The following is a 23,555-nucleotide window of genomic DNA, read 5'->3' as shown; positions in this document are numbered from 1 at the left end:
GAAAGAGGGCTGGAATCAGGGCAGTAACAACGGCTGAATTCACAGAGAAGTTTGCATGCATGGAAAGGCAGACGTACATGGAAGCTACCTTGTAATGACAGAGACGATGGGAATGAAGGGAGACTACCCAGAAGGGACTCAAGAGAGCTGGGAAAGGGGGACGGGAAAGGGCAGAGAGCAAAACGAGAGGGAAGTGTTCGCAGAGGCTCCTCCTTGAGGGGAACACCCTGGCACGGCCCCGGCCCCCCCCCCCCCCGCCAGCCCCGCGCACCCAGCAGCACCGCGGCCAGCCCCGCCAGCCCCGCGCCCCGGCACCGCCGCATCCCGCCGCTCCGCCGCCCGCGCCTCGCTGCCCCCCGCCAGCCCCGGCTCTCTGCTCCGGCACCGCCGCCTCCTCTCCGCCGCCTCCTCTCCTCTCCGCCGCCGCCAGCTCCGCCCCGGGGCTGAGCCCTGCGCCGGCGCCGCTCGGGGCTCGCCCGGGCTCCCGCTGCTCAGCGGCTCTGCACGGGCACCACTTGCTCGCCCGGCAAATGCCCTCGGCCCGGCCCGCAGCAAGAAGCAGCCTGCACAGCGCCAGCTGCACACGGGACAGCTGCAGGGCCTTGGCCCAGGACATGGAGCCGCTTCCCAGAGCCGGCTCCGAGCTCGGGGGCTGCCAACAGCAGCCGCTCCTTTCCTGCCCACGGGAGGAATTGGCCTAGATTGTGGAAACAATCCATAGATGACTTCCAAATGGGAAGTCACTGTTCCTGCGCTCCTGGTACTCTGACTCAGAGAACTGGGTAGCCAAGGTCTTTCAGCGTTCTTAAAGACTGAATTAAAAAAAGCCTTGAATGCCTCTCCTATTTCTTCATCCCTCTTAGCCATGTGACCATCTTCAACAATGATCCGTCTAAGATTTTCCTTGGATCTCCTTGTGCCATTAACATACTTTAAAAAGTCTTTCTTGTTGTCTGACACCACACTGGCCATGGTCAATTCAAACTGAGCTTTGGACTTTTGTGTCTTCTCCCTGCATATGCGAACCACAACTCTGCAATCTTCCTGCAAAGCCTGACCTTCCTTCCGGAGATTGTACAATATCTTTTTCCTGCTGAGTTCCACGAGGTCTTCTGCCCCACATCTTACCTCACAACAAAATGGAGTTGCCTGCTCCTGTGCTTTTAAAAGGTGGTACTTGAAAACTGACCACCTCTTGTAGACTTCTAAAAACAGAGTCTCAGGGGACAATCTCAGGGTGAAAGCTGGTGAAGTCTAATACGAAGCAGAAGGCTCCTGCACCACCAAAGGACTTGCAACTACCGCAAGACGTTCACAACCTTCAAAGTTAAAAAGGAGCCACATGTGCCCTGAAGCCTTGCTTTTATGAACAAGATAAAGAAAATAGGGCCTAAGCAGGCTCGCCACTAACAGTTGCTTGTAGGCAAGAAAGTGGCTACAAGGCACAATTGCAGAGAAGTCCCCAAAAGGCTTTCTAGGAATTCACCACGCTGGACCACCTCGCTCAAGCGCCTGTATACTAATGCACGCAGTATGGAGAATAAACATGAGGAGTTAGGGATCTGTGTGCAGTTGCAGGGCTACGATCACACTGGGATCACAGAGACAGAGTGGGATGGCTTCTGTGACTGGCATATTGGAAGGGAGGGATAGAGGCCGTTTGAGAAGGACAGACTACGAAGACCAGTAGAAAGACTTTCCCTTCCTATGAGAGAGCAGTTGGAGTGCGTGGAGCTCTGCCTAGGGATGGCTGATGTGCCTACTGAGAGCTTGTGGGTAAGCATTAAAGAGATCCCAGGTAAGGGTGACGTTGTAGTGAGTGTCTGCTATAGGCTGCCTGGCCTGAAAGGTGCAGCAGATGAGAATCTCTACAGGCAGATAGGAGCAGCCTCACATTCACAGGTCCCGGTTCTCATGAGGAACTTCAACAATGGTGATATCTGGTAGAGGAACAAGACAGGAGAACATAAGCCAGTCAGGAGTTATCTGGGATGCATGGATGACAACTTCATCACCTAAGTGACAGAGATTAAACTAAGACAGGTTTTCTGCTGGAACTCAGGCATACCAAGAAGAATGAGCTTTTTGACAATGGGAAGATCAAAGGCAGCCTGAGCTGCAGTGACCATGAAATGGTGGAGGTGAGGATCCCAAGGGGAGCAAGAAGGATAAATAGCAAGCTCACAGCCTGGGCCTTTAGGTCAGCAGACTTTGGTGTCTTTAAAGATCTGCTCAGAAAAGTTCTGTGGGATAAAGCTCTGGAGGCAACAGGGCTTAAGAAATCTGATGAACAGTCAAGGACCACCTCCTCCAAGCTCAAGAGCAGTCCATGCTAATGAGCAGAAAGTCAGGCAAGCATGCCAGGAGGCCTGCAGAGATGAACAAGGAGCTCCTGGCAAAACCAAACCACAAGAAGGAAGCGTACAGAAGGTGGCAGCAAGGACGGGTAACCTGGGAGGAACACACAGGCACTGTCCAAGCATGCAGGGGTGAAGTTCAGAAAGCCAAAGCCCAACTGGAACTGAATCTGGTCAGGCATGTCAAAGGCAAGAAGAAGGGCTTCTGTAAGGACACAGGGGACAGAAGGAAGGCTAGGGGAATTGTGGTGCCACTGCTGAATGAGTGGGCCTTCTCTGATGCTGCACAGCCTGGTTACACAGGACGTGGAGAGGCTGAGGTGCTGAATGTCTTCTTTACCTCAGCCTTTACAAGCAAGATCAATCTTTAGGAATCCTACGTCCTTGAGAGCAGGAGCAAGGGAGATGTATCCTTGGTGGAAGAGGATAAATTTCAGGGAATACTTAAGCAAACTCGAAGCTTCCCTCAGAATTGTTACATCTCACAGGCAATGGTAATTCTGGTTTTTTGGAAGTCAAATATTTTCTCCTCATCAGCTGTGTGCCATGCCAAGAAGTGATTTTTTTTCCCTTCACATATTGTGCTGTCCACCCCATAATACCCCAACAGTAGAAGAGGGCCCACATAACTTTGATTTTCAGCAGCAATGCAAAAATGGGGGAAATAACCTTTGCAGCCCTCCATACCCATAGCTTGGGGAAGGCTGCTCAGTTTCACGGGTAAAAGACTTAAAGAGTCAATGAAACCCCACAGTGCAGCCCACCTGCGCCCTGCAAGTTGCCACTGGAATGAGGTGGGAGGGAGGGAAAGAGAAAGACATGGCACGTCCTCACGCAAGGAAGCCCTCGGGTGACCAGCCAAGGATTGCAGGGCTGGGAGCAGCTGGGCCCCTTCCTGTCAGTGCAGCCACTGGCAACCCCACCAGTGTGCCCCAGGACAGCATCACTCACCTGCGCTGCACCCATGCGGCACTCGAGCTGAGTCTCCTGCCAGCACTGTCACATTCCTGCCCCAGAAATCCTGGAGCCTCTCAATCCCAACACTCAGAAGAAGCTTCCATGGGGGAAGGGTATGGCATAAACCAGGAAATGAAAAGGCGGCATTAGGAAAACAAGCTCTCAGCCCGTGTCATTAGCTGGGAGGTTTTCCGTTCATCATGAGCAACTTAGAAAATTGTCCCTTCCGTAGAAGCTACCTCTGGGCCTGGGGCAGGTCAGGGCCACTACAAAAGCCAGCCCAACCCCTCGTTCTCTCATCCACTTCTCTCACGTCCACCTTGGGAACCAGGTGAGTCTGAAGCTCTTTCTCCAGTGTTTTTTTTTTCACACAGATGGGCACTGCACCATCCTATGCTGGGTCATGAGAGGGGGAAAAGGGGTGAAGGTCTTCCTCAGAGAGTGTCTGGAAATGGCTGAGGGAGCTTTTCTTTTTAAGAGACAGGCAGCAGTCTCTTTGGGCCTGATGATGCTCTGCATTTCCTTGCAAAGAGTATGTGGAACTTGGCTGAGGTTGTCCTTCTCTGAAGAGTTTGGCAGCAGCTTCGTTGGGCCTGGGTGATGCTTGCAGCACTGTGTCTGGTAACCGTTTTGCCTCTCTGCACAGTTTCCAACTCATGGCTCAGCAGGTGCCTTTGACATGTTTGTGGTGGAGTGACAGACTCCTGGCAGACTCTGCTCACATGTTCCTGTGCTCTGCTTCCTCCCTGCTTCTCTCCCAGGTGCCTCTGCAGCCCAGAGACATGTCCTGCTACAACCAGTGCCTGCCATGCCGACCCTGCGGCCCAACCCCGCTGGCCAACAGCTGCAACGAGCCCTGTGTCAGGCAGTGCCAGAACTCCACCGTTGTCATTGAGCCTCCTGCTGTAGTGGTGGCCCTGCCCGGCCCCATCCTCAGCTCCTTCCCACAGAACACTGTTGTGGGCTCCTCCACTTCTGCTGCTGTTGGAAGCATCCTCAGCTGTGATGGAGTGCCCATCAACTCTGGGTCGCTTGACCTCTCCTGCATTGCCAGCCGCTACTGTGGCAGAAGGTGCCCCCCATGCTAAAGCCACCGGTGACAGCCTGGACAAGAACCCCCAGGAACCTAGAAGCTGATGCTGGACTGAAGTCAGAGCTGCTGGCCATCAGTTTCAGAGAGGCTTAGAATAGTTTGCTGCCCTTCCAAAGGAGGGCAGCTGGGGCCCTCTGAAAACATGGCCAAAGTTTAACTCCTCAGCCTTGCACTCTCTCCAATCTCTTTCTTGTCTTCTGTTCTTCTGGGTCTAAGACCCTCAAAGCTGAAGTGGGGCATCTACTGACCCCTCTACCTCTGTATGACAGACCTGAGGGATCTCCAACGTGACCAATGGGAGCAGATTTTCGGTGTCAGCTGCTGCTGCTGTCCCAGCTCTGGCCTCTTTCTCTACAAGTGAACTTGTTTCCCACCTCAGAGTCATTAAAGTTTTCTGCATCACAGCCTCTGCCTCCACGGAAACTTTTTCTTGGTGGACATTGTCTCATATTATTGCCAAGGAAGAAAGACATTGACTTGGGTGGCTCTGCATAAGGTGGGGTACAAGCAGAAAAGGAAGGGGAAGGTGAGAGAGTAGAGAAGGGGTCCCTTTCAGTTACTGTCTCACAGGGCTGAGGAAGACATACTCAGCACCTCCCCAGACAGTGAATATCAGGCCCTGTATTCCAGCATCTCTGCTCAGATGCCGCCCCTTGGCTTCAGAGGATGTCCTGCAGATGGAGAGGTCATCCACTGCTTTCCCTTAGAGAGGAGCCCACTAGTGCTGGAGGTTCTGGGAGATCAGCATGTCAGAAGCCTCTGAAGAAGAGAATTGGTTCTGCTTTGGAGAGCTCTGTGCTGGGAAAAGAAGTTCATTCAGAACACAGCCCCAAACGATGCAGGAGTGACAATGGTGTGAGAAAAAGCCTTCAAAACAGTCTTCTCCTCCTCATCCTTGCACTTGTTCCCTGAATGAGAGGGCATCGTCTGCACCCAAGGGCAAGGATAGCTAGAGCAGGTCATCTATCTATCTACAGCCTGGTCTCAATGCAGAAGAATTGGCGCAGGGCCTGGGAAAGCCCATGAGGTATTACATGAGAGGGTTTCAAGGATGGGCAGAGGGCATTGTCAAGAGCAGGTCCTCCAGATCTCAGCACACAGTCACAGAGACATTGGAGGGTCTACAAGGTGGTTCTGAATATTTTCAAAAATTGTTGTAATCATGTAGTTCTAGGAAGGAACATGTTATTTTTGGTTTCCATCTTACTTTGAACTCTGAGCTCTGAGGGACACATCCCAGAGCAGATACTCTAAGAGACAGGCCTTCAGGAAACCCTGAAGAAGCTTTGTGCAGCAGGGAAATCCAGAAAGCACAGAGCAGCAGCAAAGAAGCATTGCCCAAACAGCAACAACCTTCTACATTGCCCACCAGCTCACCAGAGCCACTGGGCACAATATCCACATAACCCACGGTGAAAACAAGGGAACTCAAGACCTCAGCTCAGCATGGATCCCACAGCACAATAATGCCAACTACCTCCCACAGGGATACCCGCAAAGGAGAGCTGTGCTCTCACCCAGGTCTTCGGTCCCCACTCTCCTGCTGCCCAAAGTCTCCAGGGAACAAGCTGCAGTGTCTGGCCCTCCTGTGGTGGCTCCAGGTCACCTCCAGCAGGGTGAGGGACAATGGCAAATCCTGTAAGAAGTTTCACCCTTCTTCCCATTCCCTGTCTGTTCAAAATGCTCCAAGGTCAGAGAAGGGAAGGGAAAAGGAAGCCCTGGCATTGCGGACATGCAAGAGGAATGGGTAACCAGTGCACGCTGCATGACATGGGCCAGCCAGGAGAGAGGCTGGGACACACAAAGAGAGGGAGTGGCATGAGACAGCTTTCATGTCCCTGCATCAACTTTGAATATTCCTGTGCCTTTGGGTGGCCAGGTCCCCAAATGTGTGCTGTCGAGATAGAGAAGAACTTCTGCAATGACATATCTGTGAAACACTGGGACCACACAGATCAGCAGAGAGAGACAGAGACAGGTGGACAGCTGGCAAGAGAGAAGGAAGACAAGGGGTCTAAAATGATCAGGAGAGGAGCTGTTCCTTCTTGCTCTCATCTTTTCTTTTCTATCAGTAACAGCATCTAGAGAAAGCAGGTGCAGAACCACCCATGTAGTTTGAGGTTTCCCAACATTTGCCAACAATCATTGAATGATGATTCAGCTTCCTGCAGAGAACTGTTGAGGGGTTGAGGGTCTCCTGGGAAGATGAATCCTGTCTCCTGTCAAAGCCAATGCTTACCCAGTGGTTGCCTCAGGAAGGCAGCGAGGATGAGATAGCTAAGGTGCACATTGAGACCCATCCTCCTGCATGTGTGAGAGAGACTCTAAAAACCCACATGTTCCCTCCAAGAGCCTGGAGAGAGCAGAGCTGCCGGAAATGACTCTGCAAGGGGAACAAAGAGTGAAATGGGGAGGAGAAAATGCTTGTTCTTAGCTCATCTGAAACGTCTGTGCTTGGTCTGCCCTCCTCCAGCAGTGACACATTGCTGCTGCAGCCAACACCTTCTGCCTTTCCAAAGTAAGAGGTTAAAGGGTTTAAAGGCCTGCACCTGGTTATCAACCTCTCTGACACATCTTTCTGTGCAACATCTTGCGAGTGTCTCCTTCCATGGTGCCTATGTCTTCTCTCTCTCCATCCTCAAGGCCTTGGCTGGGGTGATCTCTCCTGGTTCCTGCACGGTGTCTAGCCCCAAGCTCCTGTCAGCACACCCCAAGGCTGCAGCTCTCACAAACACAATGGTCAACACCCCCAAACCCTGCACACATCAACCGTCCACTCAAGTACTGGACAGTGCATTCCAGTACTTGAGAATATTCAGGGTCAGAAAATAGTGAAAAACAAAAGAATATTTCTAATATCTAAATAGAATTTTCCACATTCCAAATAGTGTCGGTTGCCTTTTGTCCTATCACTGTGCACCTTTGAGAAGAGCCTGCATCCATCTTTTCCACATCCTCAGAGCATGTGATTGTAGACACCCATAACGTCTACCTTGAGCCTTCTTTTCCTAAGGCCCTGTTCCCTCAGGCCGTCTTCGTGCCTCAGTTCCTCAAGCCCCTTGACTGCCCTGGGGCATTTGCTGTGCTCTCTCCCACATTTTCTACGTACTAAGGAGCTCCAAACCAAACACAGGATGAAAGGCATAGTCTCATGAAGGACAAATAGAGCAGAAGGATCATTTCCCTGGGTCAGCTGGCTACACTTTTGCTAAGATATCTCAGAGTGCAGTAGGTCTGCCTTGCCACAGGGATACAGGAAAGCTAAAGCCCTGGTAGAGTTAAATCTGGCCAGAGACATCAAAGGCAACAAGAAAAACTTCTATAGATATGTCAGTGGTAAAAAGAGATCTAGGGAAAACATAGGCCCTCTCCAGAAGGAAATGGGGGACCTGGCTACCCGGGATATGGAGAAGGCTGAGGTTCTCAATGACTTCTTTGCCTCAGTTTTCACTGGCAAGAGCTCCAGCTGCACAGCCCAAGTCACAAAAGGCAAAGGCAGGGACTGGGAGAATGAAGAACCGCCCACTGTAGGAGAAGATGAGGTTCAAGACCATCTAAAGAACCTAAAGGTGGACCAGTCCATGGGACCTGATGAGGTGCATCCATGTGTCCTGAGGGAACTGGTGGATGAGATTGCTAAGCCACCATCCATCGCATTTCAGAAGTCGTAGCAGTCTGGTGAAGTTCCCACTGACTGGAAAACAGGAAACATAGCCCCCATCTTTAAAAACGCAAAAAAAGAAGACCCAGGGAACTACAGGCCAGTCAGTCTCACCTCTGTGCCCGGCAAGATCATGGAGCAGATCCTCCTGGCGACTATGCTAAGGCACATAGAATATAAGGAGGTGATTGGTGACAGCCAACATGGCTTCACTAGGGGCAAATCCTGCCTGACTAATTGTGTGGTGTTGTGGACACGCTGGAAGGAAGGGATGCCATCCAGAGGGACCTCGACAGGCTGGAGAGGTGAGCCTGTGAGAACCTCATGATTTTCAACAAGGCCAAGTGCAAGGTCCTGCACGTGGGTCGGGGCAATCCCAAGCGCAAGTACAGGCTGGGTAGAGAATGGATTGAGAGCAGCATGGAGGAAAAGGACTTGGGAGTGCTGGTGGATGAGAAGCTCAACAGGAGCTGGCAATGTGCACTGGCGGCTCAGAAAGCCAACCATGTCCTGGGCTGCATCAAAAGCAGTGTGGCCAGCAGGTCGAGGGAGGTGATTCTGCCCCTCTACTCTGGTCTTGTGTGACCCCACCTGGAATACTGCATTCAGCTCTGGAGTCTCCAGCACAAGAAGGACATGGAGCTGCTGGAGTGAGTCCAGAGGAGGATCACGAAGATGATCAGAGGGCTGGAGCATCTCTGCTATGAAGACAGGCTGAGAGAGTTGGGACTGTTCAGCCTGGAGAAGAGAAGGCTCCAGGGTGATCTTATAGCAGCCTTCCAGTACTTAAAGGGGGCCTACAGGAAAGCTGGAGAGGGACTTTTTACAAGGGCGTGTAGTGATAGGACAAGGGGCAATGGCTTTAAACTGAAAGAGAGGAGATTTAGATTGGATATAATGAAGAAATTCTTCACTGAGGGGGTGGTGAGGCACTGGAACAGGTTGCCTAGAGAAGTTGTGAATGCCCCATTCCTGGAGGTGTTCAAGGCCAGCTTGGATGAGGCTTTGAGCAACCTGGAGTAGTGGAAGGTCTCCCTTACCCATGGCAGGGGGATTGGAACTAGATGATCTTTGAGGTCCCTTCCAATCCAAACCATTCTATGATTCATTCTATGATTAAGTATCCATCTATCTGTCTATCATTTCATCAGCTTTTTCCCTGAGCTCATTCTTCACCTCACTTTCTATAAGCTAACAAAGGCTGATTCATGTATCCGAACAGTCTGATGTTGCAGGCTCAAGCTTCAGCCAATTCCTAGAAGCAAGGCAAGAAAGGGATTTTCCCTCCTTCGGCTGATTTGGCCAGGAAATAAATCACAGGAGCAACCATGTCTCTTGCCAAGAGCTGATCTCTCCAGCAACGGCCATCAGTGGATGCTGAAAGAAGCATGAGATTAAGACAAGCAGGTAGGATACTTCTGCTGAGCATCTACTCCTGTGTCACAAGCCTCTGGGCCTGAACATGGCTGAAAATTCACACGCATCCATGTTTCAACAGCTTTCCTGCCTGGCACACAGGCTGGGAAGGCAGAGACCCAGCCTAACCACAACCCTTAGCATGATGTTGCCTTCTGCTTTATAGAAAGACTTCATCCCTCCCTTCACATGGCCACATGATGAACTCCTGGCTGCCTGTGTTATCCTGGGCTCCAGAACACCACCACTGAGGCAAGCATGCTGTCTGGCCAGTTTGATGCCCACCCAAAGAATGCCTGGAGGAGAGATCCTTTGACAGTTCAAAGACGGCGGCCTCTGCAACTGTAGAAATCACGTTTCCCTCTCTGCTTCTGCAGCCCAAGAACATGGACTTTGAAGAGCTGAGTGAGCTGCTAGAGCCACACAGGCTTCCTTGGCGACCAGCTGGACAGAGAACTCTCCCATCAGTGGGCAGCTTTCAGCCTCAGCAAACCTCAGACCTCTGACCGATCTAGGCAACATGGCAATTCTCTTTCTGACCGCCTCTGAGACATGACTTTGGCAACTCTTGAACCCCAAATGTGTCTGTGCAAGATGTGTCCAAATTTTTTGTCCTATCTTGGGGACTTCACCTGCATATGAAAATGTTCTGCATTTGGTGTGGAGGGAAATCCTCTGTAACAACCTCATAGTTTGGAACCTCTGGATAAAGTCTGAAGGTTTCAGTCACGTCTACATCATTGTTTCATGTCTATGGTGAACTCAAACTGCTGACTCTGCGGAATGGCTTCTGAGTACCAGAAGAGATGCCCTGGGAGGAAACTATGGAGAAGCTCAGAAGCAGCCCGATGCCAATTTCAATGTTTGAAGCCAATGCCAGTGTTGATGTTGATGACAATGTCCGGTGGCAGGGGGGCCGGGAGGTGCTGGGTGGGTCAAGGTGGTCCCGGCGAGCAGAGCAGCAGCGCTCCCCGGTGGGCGTGGCTGGGACTGTCATAGAATTGTAGAATCAAAGAATCACAGTCAAAGAATCCTAAGAAGGTTTGGATTGGAAGAACTTTGAAAGACCATCTAGTCCAGTCCCCTGTCATGGGAAGGGACATCTCTCACTAGATCAAGTGTCCCAAAGCCCCATCCAGTGCCCCATCCAGCCTGACCTTGAACACTTCCAATGATGGGGCATCCACAACTTGTCTAGGCAACTTGTTCCAGTGTCTCACCACCCTTACAAAGAATCCTTATATCCAACCTATCTATCCTATATCCAAATCTATCTTCTGTCAGTTTAAAACTGTTACCCTCTGTTCTGTCCGTACTGGGACCAATACTATTTAACATCTTCATTACTATTGTGGACAATGGGATTGAGTGCACCTTCAGCACATCTGCAGATGGCACCAAGCCATCAAGAGTGCTGCAGCTGGTACTTTTGAGGGAAGAGGCAGCATCCAGAGGGACCTTAAGAGGCTGGAGGAGTGGGCCCCTATGAACCTCATGAAGTTCAATAGCGCCAAGCGCAAGGTCCTGCACCTGGGTTGAGGCAATCCCCAGTATCAACACAAATTGGGGGATGAATTGATTGAGAGCAGCTCTGCAGAGAAGGACTTGGGGATATCGGTGACTGAAAAATTTCACATAAACAAGAAATGTGTACTTGCAGCCGAGAAAGCCAATTGTGCCCTGGGCTGCATCAAAAGAAGGGTGTCCAGCAAGTCAAGGGAGGTGATTCTCCCCTTCTACTCTGCTCTGGTGAGACCCCACCTGGAGTACTGCATCCGGTTCTGGGTTCCTCAATAAAGAAAGAGATGGACTTATTAAAGCAGGCCCTCGAGGGGAGGGCCACAGAAATTACTTGAGGACTGGAACACCTCTCCCATGAAGAAAGTCTGAGAGAGTTGGGGTTGTTTAACCAGAGAGGCTAAAGAGAAGGCTCCAGAGAGACCTCATTGTGATCTGTATAGAAAGAGGGCTTACAAGGAAAATGGTGAAATATTTTTACCAGGGCTTGTAGTGACAGGGCAAGGAATAAGGGTCCATCAGAGCAGCACCTACTGAGCTCACCAGCCAACGATGGAAAATCCTGACACAAGTGTGCTTTTTACACACCTGGTACACGTCTATTATGGCTGCCCAGTGGCTAACAATGGCAGCAGCTGATTTAGCCTAAGCAATGCTGCAGCTGCTTTCTGAGAAGATTTGTGACAAACCCATCTGGCTGGCACCTTGCTTCCTGATTCTGGACTTGCAGAGCACAGCCAGGAGCTGGACTTCTTCCTAGGGAGACATGTCACAGTTGGGGGAACATGAGTCACAGCCTTCCAGGCCAGGTGAGGACTCTTGGAAAATGCCAGCCTTTCTGGGAGGCTCTTAGAGCATAGGATTTGTCCTCCTGGTTCCTCTGCAGCGCTGGCCACAGCCTTCTGCCACCACTCCTGTGGCTCTGGAGACTGCTCCAGTGCTAAAAGCAGAGGAGGAGATGGACAGCTCAGCAGTGCAGCTCCATGAGCTCTAATGAGCCAGGTTAACTGACAGATGTCAGGGCTTGGCTCAGGCAGTTTGAAATCTCCTCCTGATGCCACCTGCTAATTAATATTAGTTTGGCTTTTAGAAGAGAGGGCATTTATCTCAAGGCAACATCACCAGACCAGCTTCCTCTCTGGTGTCCCAGCCTCAGCATTCGCAGCTGCAGGGCATCTGGCTCAGCCCAGACACACAACCCTTTGCTGCTGTGTGAGCAGGTCAGGGCGGCACCTCTCCCTACATTGAAGCTGGAACTGGTCCCAGACCTCCACAACCACCCTACAGCGATTGCCAGGGATGGGCTGGATCTTGTCAGACTTTGAGCTTATTTTGACTTGCGAAGTGGAAACCCCTGGAGCGGCAGCAATAGGAGTGGTCTCTGGATTTGATTTTGTCTCTTATACACAGACTTTGCATGTGAGTGGGCTGAATGTCCCAACAAGACCCTGTGGTTTCAACTCCAATACACCTTCTCTCTTTCCTGTAATGAGAATACAATTGATTGAACTACTTCTGTCCAGCCTACTGAACTGCTGCAGGAAAGTGCTGGGCTTTCTGAAACACCTCTGCCCAAGGCCTTGCTCAAGGGTTGGTTTGGCAGCAGAGACTTGACCCACTCTCTGACCCCACAGTCTGGTTTAGCTCAGCCAGCAACTAAGCACCACACAGCCGCTCGCTCACTTCTCCTGACCCTCAGTGGGATGGGAAGGAGAAAGTATAGCAAAGGGCTCATGGGTCAAAAAAAGGACAGAGAAAGTTCTCTCACCAATTATGGTCATGGGCAACACAAACTCGACTTGGGGAAAAATCGGTTTAATTTGTTACAACCACATCAGAGAGGGTAATGAGAAACAAACCCAAATCTTCAAAATAGCTCCCCCATCTCCCCCTCACTCTTTCTTCCTGGGCTTAAGTTTACTCCCGATTTCTCTGCCTCCTCCCCCCAGCAGTGCAGGGGACGGGGAATAAGAGTTGCAGTCAGTTCATCCCACGTTGTTTCTGCCACTCCTTCTTCTTCAGAAGGAGGACTCTTCACACTCTTCCCCTGCTCCAGCATGCTGTCTCTTCCCATAGGAAACAGTCTTCCACAAACTTCTCTGACACGAATCCTCCCCTTGGCCTGCAGTTCTTCAGTAACTGCTCCAGCATGGGTCCCTCCAGTGGGGTGCACTCCTTCACTAACCGACTGTTCCAGCGTGGGCTTACTACAGAGTCACAGCCTTCTTCAGGTGCAGCCACCTGCTCCAGCATGGGGTCCTCCATGGGCTGCAAGTGGATCTCTGCTCCACCATTAATGTCCATGGGCTGAAGGGGGACAACCTGCCATCTCACCACTGGCTGCAGGGGAATCTCAACTCCAGTGAATCTTCTCTTCCTTCTTCTCCACTGACCTTTGTGTCTGCACAGTTATTTCTCTCACATACCACTCCTCTTGAGTCTCAATTTAGGGGAATGAAGGCCCTTGGCTGACACCGCTGGGCTGCAAGGAACCTGGCTCACTGGCCAGAAAAGGCCAGAGAGAGGCCTGCACTTTCCCCTTCTCTTCACTGCAGGTCCTGCACAGCGCACTTTTTCTTCTCTTCTTAAATATATTATTCACAGAGGTGCTGATTGACCCGGCCTTGGTCAGAGGTGTGTCTGACTTGGAGCTGGGGAGGTTTTCAAGAGCCTCTCACAGGGACCACTGCTGAAGCCCTTCGCTCCCTACCAAAACCCTGTCACACAAACCCAACACTCCCGCACATCTTCAAACTGCACCCAAGCAAAGTCCAAGAGAGAAGGAAAGAAAAGCTGCTGAGAGGGGAGGCAACTGCTTCAACACAGACATGAACTGAAACGCTGATACAAAATCTCCTTTTCCTCTCAGCTGCTATTTAGGGTTTTTTTTTGGCTTTTGAAGAAAATGCATGTACGTGTAAATAAAGTTGGGAGCAACCTCATTGGTGTAGGGTGTAGTGGTTTAACCCAACAACTAAAGGCCAGTGGCTCTCCCTCCCCCATCCCTGGGAAATGGGAAAGAGAATTAAATGGAAAAAAGGAAGGAGACTCATGGGTTGAAACAAGAACAATTAATCATTATTATTATTACTACTATTAATAATAATGTATTAAGGATAAAATAAAGTAATACATGATTATATACGTATAAATGATAATAATATATGAACAAGTGACGCACTGTGTAATTGCTCACCACCCGGTGACCAAAACCTCTCCCATCCTGGCAAACGATCCCAAAACAGATAAGTCCTGACACCACAATCCTGGATGAGTGAGAGGCCTGAAAAGAGAATGAGAGAGAACTGAGAGAGGTTGAGAGTCAGAGAGAGCCCTCAGAAGAGAATATCACCAACTTCCCGACCACCCCTCACCTATCTACCAAGAATGACGTTGCATGATATGGAATACTCCATTGGCCAATTTAGCCCTCAATTCTAAGTCTAAGTTCAAACTATAAGGGGAGTTGTGGGTCCTTTGTCCCAGCCATGCTCCCCCCAAGCCTGTTGTGCTCCTGCACACCAGAAAAACATGAGAATCATAGAATCATAATCATAGAATCATAGAATGGTTAGGGTTGGAAGGGACCTCAAAGATCATCTAGTTCCAACCCCCCTACCATGGGCAGAGAAATCCTCCACTACACCAGGTTGCCGAAAGCCTCATCTAACCTGGCCTTGAACAATTCCTGGGATGGGGTATCTACAACTTCTCTGGGCAATCTGTTCCAGTGCCTCACCACCCTCAATGTAAAGAATTTCTTCCTTATATCTAATCAAAATTTCCCCTCTTTCAGTTTGAATCCATTGCCCCTTGTCCTATCATTATACGCCATTGTAAAAAGTCCCTCTCCAGCTTTCCTGTAGGCCCCCTTTAAGTACTGGAAAGATGCTATAAGATCACCCCGGAGCCTTCTCTTCTCCAGGCTGAACAGCCCCAACTCTCTCAGCCTGTCTTCATAGCAGAGGTGCTCCAGCCCTCTTCTGGACTCGCTCCAGTAGCTCCATGTCCTTCTTATGTTGGGGACTCCAGAGCTGAACACAGTATTCTAGGTGGGGTCTCACGAGAGCTGAGTAGAGGGGCAGAATCACTTCCCTCGACCTGCTGGCCACACGTCTTTTGATACAGCCCAGGATACGATTGCTTTCTGGGCTGCCAGCGCACATTGCCAGCTCATGTTGAGCTTCTCATCCACCAGCACTCCCAAGTCCTTTTCCTCAGGGCTGCTCCCAATCCATTCTCCGCCCAGCCTGTACTTGTGCATGGGATTGCCCCGACTCACGTGCAGGACCTTGCACTTGGCCATGTTGAAAGGTCCTTGGTGTCTCATCACCAGATATAAACATCAGTGTGTTATCAACATTCTTCTTATTAAACCCCAAACACAGAGCTCTTCTAACTGCTAAAAAGAAAACTAACTCTGTCCCAGTCAAAACCAGAAGAATTAGTTCAACCCCTTTTCTGTGTGCAGACCTCGGCGTTTGCAGCCTGCAGGGAGCTGGGCTGGTAGCAGACTCACAGTCCTCTGCTGAGACATTGCTTCCTGCACAGGAGCTGGGGGGGCTGGTTCCAGGCAAACAGGTCTCCCTCTGGGACATCACAAAGAGCACCAGGGAGATTGTCATGCATTCTGTTTCTAGCACTGGGGTAGATGTGACAGCTGCTGAGAAGAGACTGAGGATGGGGCTGACTCCCCAAAGAGCACAGGGGAATGAGGGGCCATGGGTGCCCCATGCTGGGAGCACGCCTGGGTCGAGTTTTCTTTGTGTTTGTTTTGCTTTATCCTTAGTCATGTAGATAGGAGAAGGAGAAGGTGCAGCATCTCTTTACATCAACTGTCATGGCTGAAGTTCAGGAGGGAAAAAACATAATGGAACCAGTTTCAAGGTGTCTCTACCTTAAGACAAGAGAAACCCAGTAGCTGTTGGGAAGGATGGATGTGCCTCCTGTTCTTAATAGTGGTCAAGATGAACAAATAGCTGATAGCTAAATGCAATGGCTCACCTATGTGCAGCTTGTACTTGACCAGACAGCAGATTCCTCCATGCATGTTTACATCTGTCATGGTTTGATGTGGAGGGGAGGGTGGTTCTGGTGGCAGGAGATGGATTTTGCTCCCTGCGACCTCCCCGGTTTTGGATCCGGGTTAGGCTTAGTTCTGGCCACCGGATCAGACTGCCATCCACCTCGGGGTTGAGCCAATAGGGCGCCTCTGCGAATTGCCCTATTTAAGTCAGGACAAGGGAACCGGAAAAGGTGCTTCGCCCAGGATCGAGCAGAGAAGGGAGGAGGGCACTGCCCCCGCTCCCTGGCTCCCGGCCGGGCGGCTGCCTGCGTCGGGCCGGCGCCGCCCACGGAGAATGGCGGCGGCGGAGCCAGCTGGGGAACTCGGGGGCACCCCACTCCCAGGGTGCCCACTGGGCTGAGTTCACCTGGAGAGGACTGAGATCTGAGAGAAACAGCTGCATCGACAGCAGGTCAATGAGGATGGAGCGGGAGGAGGTGTGCCGGAGCCGAGTTTCCCCTGCGGCTGATGGTGAGATAGCAGGCGGCCCCCCTGCAACCAGGACGGCCTCGGTGGAGCAGCGACCCACTCGCAGCCCGTGGGGAGAAGATGCCTGAGCCCGAGGATGGTCGTGTTGGGGGCACGGCAAGGCAGAAAGGCATCTGGAGTCTTCGTGACGACCCACGCCGGAGCGAGTGGCTACAGCTCCCTAAGTACCCGAGACTGTGGTATAGCCCACACCGGAGCAATCTGTGGGGAAGGATTGTTTCCAGTGGGCTGGACTCACGTTGGAGAAATTTGTGGATTTTTCCTCGTGGGTAGGGGATCCATTGGAGCAGGGGAAAAGGGTGTAAGGACTCCTTCTCCTTTAAGAAAGAAGCAGCAGTAACAGCACGGAATGAACTGACCTGCACTCCCCCAGTCCCTGCCCCCTGTGCTGCTGGGGGGAGGAGGTAGAGCCGGGAGGAAAAGGAAGGTGGGGGGGGGAAGGTGTCGGTTTTAAGATCTGGTTTTGTTTCTTTCTGTCCTCTCAAGTAATCGGTTTTTATTTCCCTTTGTCCTTCTAAGTAATCATTAATAAACTGTTTTGCTTTGAGAAAAGCGCTGCCTGTTTTGCCCAGGACCATGGTTGGTGGGTGCTCCCTCTGTTCTTGCCTCAACCCTCAGTCCTTTTGTTTTTTTTTCCCTCTCCTCTCTACTTTATTGGAGAAGGAGAGACTGTGTGAGTTTTAGTTGCTGGATCAGCCTAAAACCACGACAACATCACTGACAATAGAGGACCGCACCTTCATGTAGTGTGCCATGGGAACATTTAGGACCCTGTCCGCATAAATTGATGTCTGGAATAAAAAGGAAACATTCCATCAGAGATAGTGGAGTTTCCTCAAGCCTGAGAGTATCAAAACACCACACAGACTCTAGTTTGTGAGAGGGAGGAATCTTCACGAGCGCAGGCTCGTTTCTCATGCCCAGATTCAGCACCTGCAATGAAGGGGAAATTCAAATTGTAACGGTTCATCAGTGGTAATTTGTGACTAAGGAATGATGCGTCACGGAGGGCAAGAAAGTCCAATGTCAGAAGGGGTTAAAGTGGTGGAAAGCAGGAATTCCAGGGACAGAATGACTCCCTGTAAGGGAGTGAAGTTTCTGTTGTTGATGAGATAAGAAACAGTCTCCGTGTTGTCCTGTAGCCATCCTGGAGTGGGAGCACTCAGAGTCCACCTTTGGGCAGGAGAGCTGGATTGAAGGATGGCCCCATGGCTGTGCTAAGGTGCCCCACGCAACCGCTCACAGGATTGGTGCTGATGCAAATGTGTACAAGGAATCTGCTTGTGATGCATCTTTGCAGACCCCTTGTAGAAACACTTATGATGGTGGGACTCTGCACAGTGCAATTGTTCATTACTGTTTTTTAAAATTATTTAAGCACAAATGGGTGTTTATTTTGCCTCAAGAGATAACACAAAAATTCCCCTATAGCAGCCTGATGCAAGTCTGGCTTCTCCCAGACAAACAGTCCCCTACTGCCAGGGGAGCTCATCACTACTACACTGCGCCCTTGTAGGAGCTGCTGATGTTCATAGATCCCTCTAACTCCTCTGAGGAGATTTCAAGGAGCCCAGGGGGTTGCAAGGCTTCATTTGCATGTTGGTCTCTTTGCTTATTGCTTATGAAATTGGAGAGCATCTGGGCTTTTGGCAATTGGGGCTGTTCTGTGTGGCGTGTTCTGCTCCTCATGCACAGACTTTGCACTCGGATGGGCTGAACAGCTGGAGATAACCTGATGGCTTGAAACAAACTCAGCCAAAATCTTTACTGACTGAAGAGAACAAACAGGCCCATGTATGTCTGTCAAAATGCACTACAGGGGCCTCTGAGTGAGAGTGGTCAGTGCTTGACGGACCTATTTAGTCATGGGCTCACAGGAATTTACTGAGTCTGAGTCAGGGGGGCCGAGAGCAAGCCCCTGGCATCCTGGTTCCCAGCAGACTCTGCCCTACAGTCAGGGCCAACCACCTCCAGAGCCAATGACACTCATCCCTTTCAGAAAGAGGATCTTGCCCTGCAGATCCGTGGGTGCACAGGGGCAACAGCAGTGCCAGGGGAGAGCTGAGGGCCCCTTCCCCAAGCTCAGCCTTGCACAGACACGTGCCCTCCCTCCCCTGGCTTGTTGCACAGCCAAGGAAGCTCCCTGCACCAGGGTGTCTTGCACAGCACAGAGGTACGTGGCACTGTCAGAGACCTCGACTTCCTCCAGCTGCAGGAGGCTGTATTTCCCCGTGGTGTTCAGCACCGTGGTGAGACGGTCACTGTGCTTGGAGCCAGCTGATGCCTGATATGAGACCAGCTGGGGAGCTTGTCTTTTCCTCTGCTGGTACCAGAACAAGCCATAAAAGTTGGAGGTCAGGTATGTACAGGTTGTTTGGAAGGTGTCTCTCTGTTTCACTGTGACTTGTCCTTCTTGCTGGGTGATGGTGACCTGTCCCATGATACCTGGAAGAAAGCAACGGTCAGCAGCTGTGGAGGGAAAGGCTCTGGGAAGCAAACCAGGAGTGGATGCAAAACCCTGGTGTAGAAGGCTCCCTGTCCCTAGCCGTGCAGAAAAATCTGAGGCTTGTGGACAGTGAGGTGGAGGATAGTTCTGGGCAGGAGCTCAGAGCTCTCATCCCAGTGGGGATCCTGACAAAAGCGGTGCTGTGTCCCTGTTTCTCCTCCCTGCTCCCTGATTGCTCAGAGAATCAAGGAAACAGCCTGTCATGCCTGACCTTTGTGTGCTGAGATCAGAACCTTCCCACTGGTTGAGAGGGCCAGAGAGCTACAGGAAAACAATTCATCCTCTTTCCACATCCCTGTCATCTCCGAGGACACCCAGGTACCTGAGGCCATGCAGTACTAAGGTTAATGTTGGAAAGAGGGGAGCCCTGGCTGAGCTGACAATCAGGAGGAAAATGGAGACCATGCAGCCAGCAAGGAGGCACAGGCAGGTGGCACATTCAAAGTCCCTTTAGCAATTTAGAAGGGATCTGTTAATTTGTGCTGGAATGGAAGAAATTTCAGGCTCAAAGACAGCTGAGGCATCCTCTGGTGACAGCAGGTGGACCAGAAGAGAGAGGCAGAGTGAGATGGATTGAAGGGGAGAGAAAAGACAGAGAAGGGGTCTGAGGTGTCTCTTCTCTCTCTTCTCCTTTCCAACACTAAGAGAGTCTGGAAAGAAGTGGTGTAAAATCACAAATGTGAGGCAACATTTCCCAATGTTTTCCTGTTATTCAAAAGAATTTCCACACACAGACCTGATAAGGCTGATGAGAATTTCTGAGGAGAAGTACGGATTGAGGAAAAGCCAGGACTTACCCTGCAGTTGCCCCAAGAACACCATGAGGATGAGAGACATGAGGTGCATGATGAGACCAACTGTGCTGTTTGCTGAGTGAGAGAGTCAGAAAACCACCTCCAGCCCCGAGATAACAGAGCTGCCGGAAACGACTCTGTTGTGGGAGCAAAGGAAGAAGCGAGGCTGAGAAATGATCTGTCCTTCCTGTGCCTGAAATGCTCCTTCTGGGTTTCTCCCTCCTCCAGCATCAACGCCTGTGGCTCCCTCAGCCAACGGCATTCTGAACATTTCCACAGTGGGGGGCCCTGTGCACTCTGCACACGGGTACAGGAAGATGAGTGTTTCTGCATTTCTACAAAGAGGAGAAACACAGCCTTCGTTCTCAACACGCAACCATCCTTGCTGACCCCACGGCCACGTCCCAGGCAGTCTCTCCTTCCTTGATGCTTCTGTCTCCACTTGCAACATGTCCTGGACAATGTCCAGATGACTTTAGAATGCCTCCAATGACAGAGACTGCACAACCTCTCTGAGCATCTTGTGCCACTGCTTTCCATGCTTACAATGAAAAAGTGTTTCCTGATGTTCAGACAGGATCTTCTGCCCATCAGGTTGTGCCCGTTGCTTCTTGTTCTGCCACTGGACACCATGGAGAAGAGCCTGGCTCATCCTTCATCACACGCTATCTTCAGATATTTGTACTCATTGATGAAATCTCTCTTGAGACTTCTGTTTTCCCAGTTAAACTGTCCCAGTTCTCTCGGCCTTTCTTCACATGAGAGTTGCTCCAGTCTCTTCATCATCCAGAGCGGCCCTTGACCTGACAATCTCCAGGATGTCTATGACATATTTCCCTAGAGAAAAGACACTCCTCCTCACCCTCTGTAGTCACCAGCACACTCATATTTGTGCATCCCTCAAGTATCATCACAGGCCTTCAGTCCATCTGACAGCCCTGCCTGAAGCCTGGGCCTTCTTTCCCAGCACCTGGCTCTCCTCCTTCTCTCTAGCTAGGCCAGTCTGATGGTCACAAGCAAACAGATGCATCCAATCACCCACTCCTCTCACAATCTCTCCACACTCTTGGGTCCCTCCAACATTACCATGGGTTGGTGATATCAGCCTGTGACATGTTTTTCCTTGTTGAGTTGCTGTACCCAGACCTTACCTACACCCCAGGTCCCCCAGCTGCCTGCACAGAGACCAGCAGGCTCTGAGATCGATGACCTGTTCTCTGGTTGCTGGCACTTAAACCTTGCAGCACACCCTCCCCCGCCCATCCAGTTGCTGTCACCCAGGCCTACGATTCCTATGGCCATTGGTTGTTTGCCCAGGTACTGGCACTCAGGTCTCTCTTTCACACCAGTCTCTCCAGTTACTGGCACTCACACATGGGAAGTTACACAGAAGGATGGTTAAGAAAAGCTTTAATAAGAAGTGAGGGAGGAGTGTAGTGATCAGGCACAGGGCTCATCCCAACAAGTGCACTGACTGACCCCTGTCTATGTGTAGGTGGCTCCTTCTTTCCTTCCTTCCTCCCTTCTATTACCCCTCCTTGCTCCTCTCCAGTCCCTGCTTCCCCACCCTCACCCTCTCCCATCTTTGACCCTTCTCTAAAGCATTCCTTAACAAGTGTTGCCTTTTCCCACAGGCCCTCCTCAAACATCCATAATCCTCATGTTCCCATTAGTACTTCTGGTCACCTACTAATCTCAGCCTGTCTCGCATCAAAGCTACACTTCCAGTTCCCTAATGGCCCATCCATTAGAGCCTGAGGAGCTCTGGTCTCCCTCCTTGTCTCCCTCATCACTTACTTGGAGGTTGGTGTCATTGTGTGCTTTGTTTGTCACTTTTACTTGTTTTTCCCTTTGAAAGGAACAGGGACTTGATCTGGCAGTATTAGTGAACCAGCAGCTCTCACCTTCCACATGCCTTTTCAATGACCTCCGGTGAAGTTCCTCTGATTGTCGAGTTCCTCAAGGCACTGAAAGGTTCCTGTTCCAGGAGAAAAACTGATTCTCTTCAGTCAAGGTTCTGGGGAGAAGCTCCATGCTGAGCTCAGTCTTTGAAGTGTCTCCCTGCAGCACCTGCAGCAATGCTGAGCCATGGGATTCACTTTTCAGGACGCCTGAGGTTTTACAAACAAGAAGGAAAAGGGAAAGATCAGCAAAATGAACAATCAGTTTCAGACGTACCGTGAGTGTATAAAAGCACTCCAGTCACTTGAAATGTGTGGAAAGACGTAGCTTGCACCTCCATATCCCAACTTACTTGTTGTCTGTTCTCCTAGATATTCTGCATTTCCTGCAAAATCCTGAATCCTCTCTCTCTTTCTGCAAAGCCCAGCATAAGGACAGACCTGAATTCCAAACCATAGCTTTCTTACCCCAGTCTCGTGGGAATGTGTCGGAGTGCAGATCCTTGAAGAGACTGCACGAAGAAAACCCTGTGTAAATAGGGACTGGAGCTCTAAAGTTAGGCCTCAAGGGCAGAATGCCCTTGAAGTTAAGGATAAGAAAACTATGCAGCATGATAAGGGAGTAGTGTTTGCTTAGAGCAGAGCTTCGCTAGGCGGGTGTCTGTTTGAAATAAGCTGTTAAATATGACAAGCATATGTATCATCCAATAATGGTGTAGAAAAGGTGTGGTCTTAGGATTATTGGCAAATACTGTCTATATAAGCAATAAGAACTGCGCAATAAACGAGACTTCCTGCAGCTAACTCATATTGAGTCGTCTCAGTACTTCTCCAAATCCCTTCTCCGCAGGAATGGGGCTTCTCATCCATCTTTCAGTACCTCATAGAGAAACTTTCCTCTAAGTGTCTCACTCTCTGCCTCCTCTCTGTTCTCTTTGCCCATGTCTCCTTGGAACATATTCCCCACTCACTCTCTTCCACAAAGCCTGAACCTTCTTTGTCACGTCACAAAGCCTCACTACCAACAGCTTCTGTCAAGGCCTACTGAGGTGACACCACTCCATTAATTAGACCATGTTTCCCTGCCACCATGACTGCTTTTTTAACTTCCCCGACAGATGCTCTCCAGGGACAGCTCTTTGCTTTCCAAAACAAACTTAGCGTAACAAGACATGTGTGCAAAGAGGGACAAACTAGATCCCAGAAATGCACATCCCAGAAACGCAGCTGCCAGGAGTTTTGTGCTGGGGAGCGATCCTAGAGAGACTCAGGGACATAGAGACTCCTCCCAGCCAAGCACTGGTGAATCTCCAGAGCTGGAGGAGAGATGTGAAAAGCTCATGGGCCTGAACATTGAATCTTGTCAAGAGTCTGCCTGATGCATATTGCTGACATGTTGAGGCTTTCACCGATCCCCAGGTGCAGGGCTAGGATGATATTTTCCTTCCTTGGCCACCTTTGACAAGGAGGTAAAGCCACAGGAGCAGTCATGTTCTCAGTAGCGTCCAAAGCACTGTGGACACAAACTGAAAAACCCAACGAAACATGATCCTGGACAGCCTGCTCAGGCTGACCTGGCTTGAACAGGGACTGCATGTTCTCAAAAGTGCCTTCCAACATTACCAATTCTGGGATTCGTTGACATATGCTGGAATTTTCTCCCTGCTGCACAGGCTGGGGAGAGACCCCGCCTCACCACAGCAAGCAGTGGTGGGGAGAGAGTCATTTCCCAGGATACACCCTCCCCTTCTTGCACAGTGTTGCACACTGAGGGCACGGATGTTGGCTCAGCACACAG

At 50.7% G+C, this 23,555-nt stretch overlaps 1 pseudogene; it reads left to right on the top strand.

The window, feature by feature from the left end:
• The first annotated feature begins 3,612 nt into the window (after nucleotides 1-3,612).
• On the top strand, nucleotides 3,613-4,402 carry LOC147527029 (feather keratin Cos2-3 pseudogene; annotated as a pseudogene).
• Nucleotides 4,403-23,555: the final 19,153 nt, after the last annotated feature.

The sequence above is a fragment of the Tauraco erythrolophus genome, chromosome 25, assembly GCF_009769465.1.
Source record: "Tauraco erythrolophus isolate bTauEry1 chromosome 25, bTauEry1.pri, whole genome shotgun sequence".
Taxonomy (NCBI): domain Eukaryota; kingdom Metazoa; phylum Chordata; class Aves; order Musophagiformes; family Musophagidae; genus Tauraco; species Tauraco erythrolophus.
This window is presented reverse-complemented; position numbering and strand designations above follow the sequence as displayed.